Below are 15,322 nucleotides of genomic sequence, written 5' to 3' on the forward strand. Positions count from 1 at the left end.
ACAGCGCGTAGAAGCTTCCTGTGGGCGTGTAATGTACAACTGCAGACGGAGGCCTTGGCCTGGCAACAACAGCAGCATGCGTGAGCGGAACAGGCACCGGAGGTAGATGATTATCCAGTGGTTGTGCGTCGCTACTTGTTCGCGAATAACACGTCGGCGTTCGCGAAACAAACAGGACGCAGACGCCTGGATGGTACCTAAAAGTGACAGTTGTCGTGCGATTTTCCTCTCCAACGAATAATTGTTTGATTTGGTCGAGACTGAGGAGTGACGAAAACAGTACTGGAACGGTCGGTTTGGGCCTACAGCCAGTCGTTCGGCGCGAGATATCGGAGCGCAGTAAGACGTTTGCGGAGCTCATCGTGGTTCTGGGATAGGGTAACGACATTATGAACCATTTGAGGCTTTTTCATGATGATCTTTTGGAAGGCGTCATCCTCTATGCCTTTCATATTTCTTATGTGTTCAGTTTTAGGCATAGCAGAATAAATTGAATGACAGAGGTGAAATACGTCTTCAATGTAGATGGGGGTTTTGGCCCTTCTGTCGAGCGCGACTACGGAACCATTGTTCCACGCGAACAATGGTTGACTGTTGATAACAGGGCGACCGGATACTTCTTTGAATCTAGTCCTAAATTCTGTCCAGGTGGAAACGTGAGATTGGTTGTTCAACAACCTGAGATTGGCTACTACAAAGTGATAGAAGATGACGTTGGTGAGTTCAGCTGTGTCGTCCCATTTGTTATGTGCACTAACTCGGTCGTGTGACGAGATCCAATCCACTACGTCATGGTTTTCGCTGAAAACGGGAGGATCTCTTTGAGTAGAGCACCTCAACAGACGACTGGCAACGCCTGGGGAGAATGACGGTGTGGATCGTGCTCAAGCATAACAGAAACGAGAGGGAGCGTCCGGTTGCAGAGTTCTAGGTCTTAAAGGGCCCGGCCCCTCCGCCAAATATCGAGATGCATTCTGTTTTAATGTCCTCAGATAACTGCGTAACACAACAAGGTCCCACAGCTCAGGAAATGCAGGCACAATGCTTCGAATAGCACGTCATTGTCTTTTTTTTCGAAGCAGTGCATACTGCACACTCTTCTCCAGTACATTGAAATGACCAGTACTATTATTTTCCAAGACTGGCATCTGCTTTAATGCTTTAATGCATATTCACTTTCCGTTTAGCTTGATCATTTGTTTGCTCTTTATGTCATAATCAAACTTTCCCTTGTCGGTTCTGATATAAAAAATACAATTTGATTTATGATAGCCTATTCTTGTACATGCCATTCCTGCTGTAATATTGTCTACAGTTGGCAGTATTTAACAAAACAACAGGTAATGCGAGTGCCGAATGCTAGCACCACCGAAGCGGCTTATCAGATCATATCGTGACACTGCATAGGAATAAGTGAACCTCTGTGTTACATTACAAAAGCAAGAAGAAATGAAAAAGAAAAACATTCTAGGTAAGCCTAGCACATATAATCCCAGTGAAAAAGCATACCTTTACCGCACGCGAAGCAGATATAGACGAGTGCGTTATATTTACTACATTTTTCTTTCATTGACATGATGTTTATTCATTTATGCATTTGGTATGTGTTATTCAATGTGGGATCGTTCTCGGCCTATCCTCCAAAGCAGGTGTTTGTCGGTTTTCTGCATAAAAGTGTCATATACAAAGGTGTTGAATCTAAATCAATATAAAAAATGCCCAAAACAAAGCTGTCAACTGTGTCCTATGTAAATGTACCCTTTGCAATAGGTAACACATTGGAGGTGATGAAAGTAAAGAAAAAGATACGCATTGCAGTTAGTTCTAAAGCGTTTATTTACCAGCTTGAATAAAGCTTCACGTCACATAGATTTTAACACTTGCGTTCAAGCTGCATATATTTTCAATTCTACATCTCCAGGCTTACAGTGGCACCTGACACTTGCAAAAACGCAGAGAACTAGTGAGGCTACACTAAGCCAATTAGGAAGTCCAACTTAGCTTCAACAAAGACACTCCCTCACCAGAACAGGAATTGGTCTCTCTAGTGCAGTATTCAGCCACTACCTTCCTCGTGATTCCTACAATTAACCGATGGTCCTCAGTCCACAGCAGCTGCGGAGCATCTGACCAAGGCGGTGGTCAGACCTGTAACACAGTAGAGGGATCTAACAATCTCTGGATCCGGACAGGCTACCAATGGAAACTGACCTGGGCATATTTTAACACCCGAACCCTCTCGAGTGAGGCTAGCATAGCAGGACTCTTTGAGCAATTATCAGACATTGTTTAGGATATCATCGGCCTTAGTGAGATTAGAATAACTGGTGAGGCTTATACATTGCTGAATAACGGACGTGTCCTCTGCTATAAATGTCTCCTAGATAAGAAGCAATACGGGGTAGGATTTCTAATCCATAAGGAAATAGCGAGCAACATTGACGAATTATACAGCAATAACTCGAGGGTAGCTGAAGTCGTAATCAAACTTAATATGAGGTATAGATTAAAGGTAGTACAAGCCCACGCTCCAACCTCCACTCACGTTGATGAGGAAGTAGATCAGCTTTATGAAGATGTTAAATTAGCGATGAGAAAAGTGCAAACTCAATATACTATAGTAATGGGCGACTTCAATGCAAAAGTAAGGAAAAAGCAGGCTGCTGAACAAGCAATTGCCAACTATGGCGTCGATTGTAGGAATGCTAGAGGAGAGATACTGGTAGAATTCGCATAAAGGAATAAGCTTTGAATAAGGATCACCTTTTTCAGGAAGCGTAGCAACAGAAAGTGGACCTGGAAAAGCCCTAATGGTGAAACAAGAAATGAAATTGACTTCATACTTTCTTTCTTCTGATCCCAGCATAGTGCAGGAGGTAGAAGTGATGATAGGTAGGGTAAAGTGCAGTGATAATAGGTAAGTGAGGGCTAGGGTTTACCTCAATTGAGCTAAATTGGTCAAGAAGAAGCAGGTCAACCTAGAGGCAGTAAGGGTAAAAGCACACCAATTCAGGCTGGCACTTGCAAACAAATATGCAGCCTTAGAGCAGCGAGATGAAGATTACAGAGAGATAATGAATGAAATCGTAACTAGGTTGGCTTCCGAAGCAGCAATTGAAGTGGGAGGTAGCCTACCAAGGCAACCAGTAGGTAAACTATACTAAGCAACTAAAGACCTAATAAAGAAACGAAAAAGTACGAAAGTGTCCAACTCAAGAGATGAGGTAGTACTCGCGGAATTGACAAATCTGATATACAGGAAGAAAGTCAATGATATTCAAAATTATAAAGTAGGACTGAGAAAGCAGTAAAAAATGGTCGCATCATGAAATCCGTGAGAAGAAAACTTCGCATAGGCCAAGCCAAAATTTACGATCTGAAAGATAAGCAGGGTAATTTTGAAGCAATTTTGAATGAGCAATGAGCTATGAATGAGCAATGAGCAATTTTGAAGATATAATAAAAGCAGCGGAAGAATTCCATACCGCCCTGTACAATACTTCGAGCAGCCAGAATACCTCCATTGGAAGAAGTAATGAAGATGTTACAGAGGACCCTTCTATAATTTGCTATGAAGTTAGTAGGGTCTGGGAAGACATGAAAGGAGGAAAAGCGGCAGCAGAAGATGGAATAGCAGTCAATGAAGAGATATCATGCTTGAAAAGCTTGCGGCGCTTTACACGAAATGCCTCACGACTTCAAGGGTCCCAAAATACTGGAAGAATATCAACATTATACTAATCCACAAAAAAGGACACTTTAAAGAATTTAAGAATTAGAGGACTTTTAGCTTACTTCAAGTATTGTATAAAATATACACAAAGATAATTTCCAATAGGATAAGGGCAATGCTTGATTGCAGTGAACCAAGGAACCAGGCTGGCTTCAGGAAGGGAAATGTAAAATGGATCACTTCCGTGTAATCAGTCAGGTAATCGAGAAATATGCAGCGTACAATCAGCCTCTCAATATGGCTTTCATAGATGACGAAAATGCATTTGATTCAGTAGAGATACCAGCATTCAGAGAGGCAATATGTATTCAAGAAGGACAGGAACTTACGTCCATATCTTGCAAAATATTTGCACAGATACCACAACTATCTTACTTCTCTATAAAAAAAAGCAGATATTACCCTCCGATGCAAATCTCTCCAACTGTATTCACTGCATGCTTGGTAAAAGTATTCAAACAATTAAATTGGGACGGCTTAGGAGTGAGAATGAAGCGCAACCTTCGGTTTTCAGACGACATTGTCCCGTTCAGCAACGCCGGGGACGAGTTGCGAAATATATTCCAGGACCTTAACAGAGAAAGTGTAAGAGTGAGGTTAAAAATTAAAACGCCGAAAACAAAGGTAATGATAAATAGCTTGGCAAGGGAACAAGAGTCCGAAATTGTCAGTCAACCTGTAGAGTCTGTGAATGAGTGTGTTTACCTACGTCATTTAATCGCAAGGGACCCTGACCATCAGAGGGAAATTTCGAGAAGAATAAAAATGGGTTGCAGTGTTTACGGCAGGCATTGTCCGATCCTAACTGGAAGCTTACCTTTATCATCGAAAAGAAAGGTATAAAGCCTATCCATTCTGCATGTGCTAAGATATGGGGTAGATACTTGGAGATTGACGAAGTTCGAGAACAAGTTGAGGACCGCGCAAAGAGTGATGGAACGAAGACTGACAGGCGTAGCGTTAAGAGTCAGGACGATAGTGCTGTGGATCAGAGAGCAAAAGGGGATAGCCGATATTATAATGGACATTAAAGGGAAGCTGAAACGGTTTTCAAATTGCATGAATTGCTGGGGTTGGGAAGGACGCAACTATTAATTTACGGTTCTGAAACTTTTTTTCTTCGTTTTGTTAATATAAGGGCCGGAAATTGCTTTCTAAATCCCCCCTGTGGACACGCCCCCGTCGCTTCCCGGAGTGCCGGGTGAGGAGGCAGCTGGAGGAAAGTACCGGCGAGGGTGACGTCATTCCCGGGGAGCGTGCCGGCAAACCGGCGTACTGGCATGTGCTGGCGTGTTTCTTTCCGTCATGCGCTTCACTAAACGACGCTACGAGACATCTGCCGCCGCTGACGTTTGCTTTCTTTTGCGATTTTCGTGAACTGTGCTCCCTTTCTGTGCTACGTGAGTGCCTACCGCCAAGAGCGCGCAACATGCCCTCGTTCTGTGCAGCATTCGGCTGTGCGAACACAGGCGGGCGAGACGATGTGGTGTTTCACATGTTCCCGAAGGAGAATCTTGCAGCGCAGTGGGTTCGTGTGGGGAGGAGAGAGAATTTCGTGCCGACGAAATCAACTCTGCTGTGCTCGGATTATTTCCGCGACAGTGATTATCATTGGAGCTTGACAACGATGCGGGCAATCGGTATTCCAATTCCGCTGTTCCGGTGCCCACATTGATGCACTCTGGAAATGCGAATATTTGCAGCCATGAACCTCTGGTAACACAGTTTTAGCGCAGCCAGATAGCCTTACGACCAATGCGGAAACGCGTTGCTGCTAGCGTTGCTAGGCTTGCCTAGCGACATTCGACGTATACTGTCGGTTACCGTAAAGTTAGTGTATTTACCACACGGCGGTGCTAAAACTCCCTAATGTCTCTTTGTCAACGCGCGAATGCAGCACGCATACCGATTCTTGATCGAGCCACTATCGCAAACTCGTTGAATCATAGTCTGAATATTGCACATATAATCCCCCTGCCCATCTCGATCTGGATCTGTATCATAAGCAACTTCCATGACTGTACCTCGTGGCACTGTATGTGCGCGCTTTGAAACGGGGCACTTATGTTAGCGATCGTGTATCAACAAGCAAGAAAACCACCGTACTTTAGACAAGCAGCGGCAAGGTGCTTGACATCGCGGAATTACACCCTTGTTTACAATCTAATCAGAAGTTAGTGCTTCGAAATTCTTCCAGCAGCAAGTTCCCAGTGACACTTTACCGCGTTTTTAACATACGTACCAGCTAATAATATTTCCAATGCGCGAGAAGCTGCACAAATAATTCTCGCTGTTAGCACACTCAACATCGTCGTTGCCGCCATCGCTTTCTGTATCGGCTGTCGGTTCGAACATGTAAGGCGAAAATACAAGCTGTCCGACACAGCGAGAATGTTCCACAATGCTTACAATTCATCTGTGAAGCCAGACCAGAACAGCGTGCTACGCTCAGAAAGGGCGGCACCGACAGGTGATCCCCGTGACTGACGTCGGAGCGGTCCCGACCAATGACGGACAACAGCGGCGTTGGAGCGATGCCCTGAGGCGCTGAGGCGTCGTCCGATTGCGTCGTCCTCAATTTAAGTAGAACCCTATTCGTAAGCCTCCAGGTTTCTGCCCCGTAGGTGAATACTGGTAAGGCACAACTGTTATACACGTTTCTCTTGAGGGATAATCTCAACCTGCTCTTCATGATCCGAGAATGCCTGCCAAACGCACCCTAGCCCAATCTTATTCTTCAGATTATTTGAGTCTCATGATCCGGATCCGCGGTCACTACCTGCCCTAAGTAGATGCATTCGCTTACCACTTCCAGTGCGTCGTTACCTATCGTAAACTGCTGTTCTCTTCCAAGAGTGTTAAACATTACTTTAGTTTCCTGCAGATTAATTTTGAACCCACCCTTCTGCTTCGCCACTCCAGGTCAGTGAGCATGCATTGCAATTGGTCCCCTGAGTTACTAAGTAAGGCATTATCATCAGCGAATCGCAAGCTACTAAGGTAGTCTTCATTAACTCTTACCCCCAATTCTTCCCTATCCAGGTCTCTGAACAGCTCCTGTAAACACGCTGTGAATAGCATTGGAGAGATCGTATCTCCCTGCCTGACACCCTTCTTTATTGGGATTTTGTTCCCTTCTTTATAGAGGACTACGGTGGCTGGGAAGCCGCAATAGATATCTTTCAGTATTTTTACATACGGCTCATCTACATCCTGATTCCGTAATGCCTCCATGACTGCTGAGGTTTCGACTGAATCAAAAGCTTTTTCGTAATCAATCAAAGCTAATATAGGAGTTGGTTATATTCCGCACATGTCTCTATCACCTGATCGATAGTGTGAATATGGTCTATTGTTGAGTAGCCTTCCCGAAATCCTGCCTGGTCCTTTGGTTGACAGAAGTCTAAGGTGTTCCTGGTTCTATTTGCGATTGCCTTAGTAAATTCTTTGTAGACAACGGACTGTAAGGTGATCAGTCTATAATTTTTTAAGTCTTTTGCGTCCCCTTTCCTATGGATTAAGATTATGTTGGCGTTCTCCCAAGATTCCGGTACGCTCGAGGTCATTTGCATTGCTTATACAGGGTGGTCAGTTTTTCTTGAACAATCTGCCCACCATCCTTCAACAAATCTGCTGTTACTTCATTCTCCCCAGCTGCCTTCCCTCTTCGCATAGCTCCCAAGGCTTTCTTTCCTTCTTCCGGCGTTACTTGTGGGATGTAAAATTGCTCTAGACTATTCCCTCTTCCATTATCGTCGTGGATGCCACCGGTACTGTATAAATCTGTATAGAACTCCTCAGCCACTTGAACTATCTCGCCCACATTAGTAATGACATTGCCCGCATTGTCTCTTAAAGCATGCATCTGATTCTTGCCTATTCCTAGTCCTGAGTGCATGCTCAATTCTATCCATTTTATACTTTCTTATGGCAGCTATTTTACGCTTGTTGAATAACTTGGAAATTTATGTTAGTTCTTTTCTAGCTGTTGGGTTAGGGGCTTTCATACATTGGTGTTTCATAATCAGTTCTTCCGGCTCCTGCGTTGACTTTACGCATTGCCGATTCCACGTCTTCATAGAAGCTTTCGTCTTGCTGGTCATTATGACTGGATGTAGGCGCGTATAGAATTGTACGACCTTCAATTTGAACCTCTTAATAAATTCCACAACAAGACCTGCCACCTTCTACATGTAGGTAATGCTGTAGGTAATGCTATAGCCACCCTCTAGAGGAAGGTAATGCTATAGAATTCCTTTATGTTACCAGCTATGTCCTTATTATTCAGGAATCCGACTCTTAATAAGGATATAGCTTTTAACATACAGGAATTCGATACAGGAGTTTATTTACCAGAGCACAAACATGTAAGCATACTAGGAGATGGGGATAAAACACGCGCATACGTCCTGCTCTACCTGAAATGGAGCATCGCTCAGTGGTTGAGTTACTTAATGTCCTTGTCGTTTATTATCTTCTTTTATTGACCCAAATAATATGTATTTGAAGCTAGTGGAACTGTTCAGGCTCGCAAAGCCAATTTACTGCAGACACTTGAAGGATGACGCTAGGCCGACGCTCTTTGTTTTCGCAAAGGGCCACCGTTGAGATCATCACACGATGTGGATGTCCAAGCTACCAAGTTCTCTTTTGATTAAATATTATCTTTTCCAATCTGCACGGAAGGTGCCGCTGCATGTACGCCGTCGGCGCGTCGGTACCACCGCCATCGTGCTTTTCGGTCTGGGCGCATTCCCAGCCCGTGCGCGGAGCTTTAGAGGGTCCGCTAAGACATGGAATGCGTTTTTAGCGCTGACGCTTGCATTGAACTGACTCAAGCAGGGAGTGTAGCGCTGAGTAATTACTCAATTTAATTGCAGAGTGAGCTAAATGTATCTGATGGATCAGGAGGCGCGCAGGTGAAGTCCGTCATATTCCACTGTTTGTCCGACGGCTCCCCTTGCACCTTGGCCTGGCATTTCCCGATGGCCTTGAAAGAAAAAAAAATTCTGTTTTAGCTTTCAGCATCTGAGTTCAAGAAAAGCTCGTCTTATAATTCAGCGAACAACGATACAGTAGCCTGCACTGTGAATCATTTGGCTTCGTTATAGGTAGACCGCCATACAAAACGCAATTCGAAAAAAACGGACTCGCCATCCCGGCCCTGCGAAAGTGGATGTCCGCCGAAGCTGTCGAAAACTACCACTCCAATGCTTTTTTACTGTAATGAAATGCTAATAATGACCAGTTAGAGTAGATAGCAATGGGAGTAATGGTCATTTAGACAACACGCCGCCGCTGGTCGTACTGCCATTTTCTCCCCTTTGCCACTCCTCGCATTCACGCTGCTCGTCCGGAGTCCTAGCTATGCGCTGCTTACCGATAGTGGTGGAGCAACAATGAAATCAGTTGCTAGGCTGGTTCTTTTATATACAAAACGCAAGTGGCGTCATTCCCTACGTCCCAAGCTGCCGTCGCCGCGGCAGGTTGCGCCGCACTAATCTTTACCGGGAAACGTATGCGGGAAGTGCTACATGCTTCGCTTTGTTAGCAGTAACGCCTTATGATCAATTATCTGGTTCGGATGCTTCTCTTGTGCTTGTTTCTAATTGAAACGAATGATGTTCTTTATGTCGTATGTGCGATTTCAATAAACAAAAATCACTGCCCAAGCATTCCGCACCCTCCGTGGTTCATCATCATCATCATCATCATCATCATCAGCCTGGTTACGCCCACTGCAGGGCAAAGGCCTCTCCCATACTTCTCCAACAACCCCGGTCATGTACTAATTGCGGCCATGCCGTCCCTGCAAACTTCTTAATCTCATCCGCCCACCTAACTTTCTGCCGCCCCCTGCTACGCTTCCCTTCCCTTATGATCCAGTCTGTAACCCTTAATGACCATCGGTTATCTTCCCTCCTCATTACATGTCCTGCCCATGGCCATTTCTTTTTCTTGATTTCAACTAAGATGTCATTAACTCGCGTTTGTTCCCTCACCCAATCTGCTCTTTTCTTATCCCTTAACGTTACACCTATCATTCTTTCCATAGCTCGTTGCGTCGTCCTCAATTTGAGTAGAACCTTTTTCGTAAGCCTCCAGGTTTCTGCCGTGGTTGCTCAGTGGCTATGGTGTTGGGCTGCTGAGCACGAGGTCGCGGGATCGAATCCCGGCCACGGCGGCCGCATGTCGATGGGGGCGAAATGCGAAAACACCGGTGTACTTAGATTTAGGTGCACGTTAATGAACCCCAGGTGGTTGAAATTCCCGGAGCCCTCCACTACGGCGTGTATCATAATCAAAAAGTGGTTTTGGCACGTAAAACCCCACAATTTAATTTTTAAGCATTCCGTAAAGATAGTTAACCAGCGAACCTGAAACGTGCCACCCTGGTGTTTATCACTGGGTTTAACCCGTCAGTTCCTTAAACAATGATTTGGTGAGCTGTTTGATCCTCGGAACGTAGTTGCTACTTGCGCTCCATTGCACGAGCTTGTTCTTGTGCCCGGGCGGCACCACTGGTACCGCGTAGATGAGCTCGTTCCCGGTTGTGTTCGTGGCGTTGCTCATAGATAGCTGCTGCTCCTCAGGAATACGTATGACGTGTGGCCTACCCATTTCGGAGCTGGAGAGAGACTGCTGAGCGCTGAGCGACGGAAAGCATCGACGTCACAACTGGCGCAGCCAATCACGCGCGTATGTTTCTTTTTTCTTTTTCGCCTATAGGCATCGGGTTGCGCCGGAGGAGTTTTCGGCGTATAGGCGAAAGACAGACGGACAGCCGGACGAATCGCCTAGCCATATAGAGCTTCGCTGTAGTATATTCCCTTTTGACTTCACCTTGCAGAGTGGTTGAAGCCTACTTCACCTCCACGTATTACAGAACATCCGTGATAGGCAAAAATTTTCGCCGCGGCCATAGATACGAAAAATGCCGGCCAACGCTATAATGATTTGCTGCAAAAGCATTTCTGGCGGACATTCATAATCTTTAAAATAGTTTGTAGCTTACAACTTATAAGGGTGGATTAGTGCAGACATGGTTTATTTTGACAACATGAAATGTGAATATTATATAAATATATTTGCCAATAACTGTCTTGGCACCATTCTAAATTAAGAATTATGCATTGTTATTTAGCCCACTAAACAGACCAGCTGTGATTTTTACAATGTCAGCAGATACTCATGAAATGTTGCGAAATACTCAGCCTAAGTATTATTGATGTGGAAAGGGCGGCTAAAAATACCACAAAGGCGGCTCTTCCGACGTATCGCAGACAGGGCTTTACCATGTACTTTTGTTCACCTGGCTGCTTGCTGTATTGTCTTATTTAGTGTGCGTTTATCAGATTTATATTTTAACACCAGTTGGTAATTATTAGGGCTTCATATATTTGCGCGTTAATAACATTCTTATTGTATTACCAGCTTGTTATCTTTAGGAGTTTATTTCACACGAAAAAACAAATTTGGTTGCAAGGAGTTCTTGCTCTTGAATACGTTCGCTTACTCATTTTGCAATAGCAATTATATAGACATACGAAGCGCACTTCTGCCGCCGGCCTAAGGTTTCGTATAAAGCTCGAGGGGGATAAAATCGTTGCCACGCGCCGTATGTTGCATGTAAGAGCGAAAGTGCGCAAGGGAGATCCGGCTATCGCGGCTCACCTCGTGCACACAAGAAAAGAAAGCGGAGAAACAGCTCGCCGTCTGCCCTGGGGAATGTAGGGAGAGGGGGTGCGGTCTAATCTGGGCGGTCCGCGTGGCCTCTGTATATTGAAAGCCATCTGCGACGGGGACAAAGTCCACCGTGCGCTGTGTTTTCGCGGCTGAGTTCGCATTGACGGGAGAGGCAGCACGAAAGTCAATTCGCTCGCTGCTGCTGCCGCGCTTCCTCACTCCCGTGTTTTGAAAGCGAGTTTCCGCGGCCATCGGCTGAGATCTGTTCATCTTTGCTTGTGCGTGCATAACCCCAAGCTGGTTCATTTAGCTAGTATATTTATGTTTGCGAGTTTATACGTCCGATAAAACTACTCTCATTACTTCGTATTGTCGCCCACTAGTTTACTATCACAATCGATGCTTCGCCTTTAAGGTGAAACTCTTATTAAGGCCTGATTATTATCGTATCTTATTATTATATCTTATCTCATTATCTTATTACAGGCATTGTGGCCCATGCAGGAGTGGCAAGATACTCAGATATATAAGCAATAAACAAGGTTAAACGCTAAAGAACCATTTAAAGGAAAAATGAAGCCTTAGGAAAACGAATAAAACATCACGAAACAGTAATTCTGCCTAGACATAAGTGTGAGATGGTTAGTTTTAACTGATTCGGCAGAGTTAGCACATCCAAAATCTATGGCATTCCATTCTTGTATTGCTTTAAGAAAAATAAGAACTCAAAGTGGTTTACCCTGGCAACGTGAGGAGAGACAGTAAGAGGATGACAATGATGAGAATAAGAAATGGCAAGGTATAACCTATGATTTAGAGAAAGTTTAGATTATAATAATAAGTAAAGAAATTTCACTCGCACTATTTTTCCCTTCGTCGAAGGGTGTGAAAGTCATCAGTGCGCAATAAATCTTTTGAACTCTTTGCAGACGCGTATGGAGACAGTAATATGGATGGCCGTTCTGTCTATGTGTTCAAGGGCGTTCGATTAGTTCTAGAGAGCGAATTCCAAATAATGTTAAATCTATTCCAGTGTGGGTCGACTACAGGTGGTATAGGCTAATGACTTCATTTCAGCGGAGCTGCCATTAAGTTTACGGCTTAGTAGTCAAAGTTTTCGAAAAGCAGGAGAGGCAGTGTTAGTATTATGACTGTTCCAGTTTAGGTTATTAGTAATTGTAATTCCGAGATACGTATATTCGTTATCATCAATAAGGGGTCTGGCCAGATGGAGTAGCCAGACCCCTTACTCACTTTAAACCCTCAGAAGTTGTTTTTATTACTTATACGTATAAACACAGATTTAGCAGAGTTGCGTTTCACGCCCCATTTGTTGCTTTACTCAAGAATACACAAGAAGCATGGTTTCACGCTCACTCAAGCAAAAACAAGCACATCTGGCTCAGTGGCCACGCACACTCGTCAAAACGCTGGAGCAGCGACCCAATTGACCTTCAAGCTGCCTCCCGCTTCAATGCAAACGAAGTGGCGAGAACACATAGCCCACGAAGCTCTCAGCACTCGGTGCGCTCTGTCTCCATCGAAAATCGCTTGGAAGCCGCCGCTGGAGGAGAACGCCTCCCCCCTCGCTCCCCTCACCGCGTTGCCTTGCGCACGACGGACGACGGCACATCCTCCGCTTTCTCTCTTGCGCGAGCAACATTGAGCCACAAGCGTCGGCTCACCCTCGCACGTTTTCACTCGCACACACAGCATACGTCACGTGTCAATGTTATCGCCCTTGCATGTTGTGCGGAACATCACGGCGACGATGACGACGAGGGCAGAAATGCTCCTGGAGTGTCCATTTTATTGCCATTGCAATAAAATACTACGCATTCTGGTTTTTACTTACTTCACACACTTCTTTTAAAGAGAGCCTACAAATTCTACTTCAATTTATCACTATAGATTGATTATCTGCCCATCTGGAGAATATTTAGCCTTCTGGTCCAAGATGGTATTACGCCATATCACTGAGACAGTTGGCATTCAGGAAGAATTGCCCCTGCTGGTTGTGTGCGATCGAGTGACGCGCTCATCCCAAAAAACGACAGGTTAAATCGTAAGTTGTCATATCACGCTGTCTTTGGGAACGCCACTAACAGACTGTGTATTTCAATATGCATTCCTTAAATCAGTGTAGATGCCGAATAGAAAGGCTAAATTTTCCATAGCATGCATGCGCACGAAGAACGCTTTCGTCAAGTATCAATGATAGCAGACGGTAAAACGGTATGGTATGGTATGGTATGATGAACTTAATATTGTCCTGAAAATGAACCCTTAGGTTGACGCAGGCGGCTCCCACGTCGGGACAGTAAGGTTTAACCTTACCGCCGTATCGTGGGCCTTCTGGACGGCCTGTACTTGATCGAAAAGAACTCCACCATGTTGGACTCGCCGCCACCAGTGTCTCTCTTTGTCACAGTCTGTGAAAGTCACAGGACAATGCCAAAGCATGTGATCCAGAGTAATGATGCCATTGCACTTCTCGCAATTGATTGGTACCTCTCTTTCAGGATATAGCTTATTAATAAAGTTTGGACTTGGATAAGTTATTGTCTGCAACAATCTCATAGTCACCGCTTGAGCACTATTGAGCTTAGCGTGTGGCACTGGGAATTCCCTTCTGTTCATGTGGTAATGCCTCGTGATTTCATTATATGTAAGTAATTGGTCCCTGTTCTCCTCCTGTATATTATTAAGGTCCTGGTCGCGTAGTGCACGGATAGTAACTCCTCGTGGAGCTGCGTTAGCCATCTCGTTTAAATTCTTCCGAGATGGATCGACAGACCCCATATGCGCAGGAAACCAGCGGATTTCGAGCCCTTGGCTGTCCAACTCACTGATCAGCTATGTAGCCCTTTTGGTTACAAAGCCATTGGTAAACTGTCTAACAGCCATCTTAGAGTCACTGTAAATCTTCGTCCACTTATTATTCCTTAAAGACAATGCTATCGCTACTTGTTCCGTGACTTTCGTGTCTTCAGTCATGATTGTAATAGCATCCCGAGTGAGACCATCTGCATCTACTACTACTGCCGTAAAGGCTTTCTTTCCTCTGACCCACGCAGCATCTACAAAAGCCGCATGTTCTCTGTCGTGTTCTATCTCTTGCAGGAGAGCTTCGGCCCTTGCCTTTCGTCTATCCAGGTTGTGCACCGGGTGCATATTTCTGGGGAAAGGAGACGTCTTGATTATCTCTCTGATGCTATCTTTTAGTTCTACTGTGCCTTCGCCTGAAATGTTGGATTCGGTTGGGCACCACCCTGCCTCTTCTAGTATTGCTCTACCTGGCCTTGTTCCAGAGAGCCTCTCTCTGTGGGCGATTTGCTGAGCTTCAATTATCTCGGCTATTGTGTTGTGGATCCCAGGTTTTATTAATTTATTATCTGGCGTGTTAATCGGTAACTCCACCGTTGTTTTGACTAGCCTTTTAATTAATCTGTTCAACTTGTTTAGCTCTGCCTGTGTCCAACTGAGCATCCCAGCTAAATAGGAGAAGTGACACAAGGCGAAAGCGTGGACCAGTCTCATGGCGCTCTCCTCTCCCAGCCCTCTGTGTCTGTTAGTGATTCTCCTTAGCACTCTTATTACCTCCACAGTCTTGCTTTTGATGTGTCGTATTGTTCTTCCGTTTGCCCCGTTTGCCTCCAGGAATAACCCTAAGGCTCTAATGGATTCTACTTGCTTAATAGATTCGCCTGCCTTCGTGGTTAGTACTAACCTGGGTTCCTCTTCGGGAACATATCCCATCGGTTTTCTACCCCTTCTTCTGTTCTTGAGTACAAGGAGTTCAGACTTATTAGCGGAACATTTGAGTCCCATGTCTTCTAAAATAGACTCTACCTCATAAATGCTCTGCTGAAGTCTGCTTTCCGCATGTCCCATACTTCCTTC

General features: G+C 44.9%; 1 long non-coding RNA gene across 2 annotated transcripts in view; it reads right to left on the bottom strand.

Annotated features, from left to right (window-relative positions):
• Positions 1-8,581: 8,581 nt before the first annotated feature.
• The window catches only part of LOC129385784 (uncharacterized), a 54,560-nt gene continuing 47,819 nt past the window's right edge, over positions 8,582-15,322 (bottom strand). For both annotated transcript variants that reach the window (XR_011895395.1, XR_008613338.2), the window contains one exon: positions 8,582-8,723. This is a non-coding gene — a long non-coding RNA (uncharacterized lncRNA). The remainder of the gene's footprint in view (positions 8,724-15,322) is intronic.

Source organism: Dermacentor andersoni, chromosome 7, assembly GCF_023375885.2.
Source record: "Dermacentor andersoni chromosome 7, qqDerAnde1_hic_scaffold, whole genome shotgun sequence".
Lineage (NCBI taxonomy): Eukaryota > Metazoa > Arthropoda > Arachnida > Ixodida > Ixodidae > Dermacentor > Dermacentor andersoni.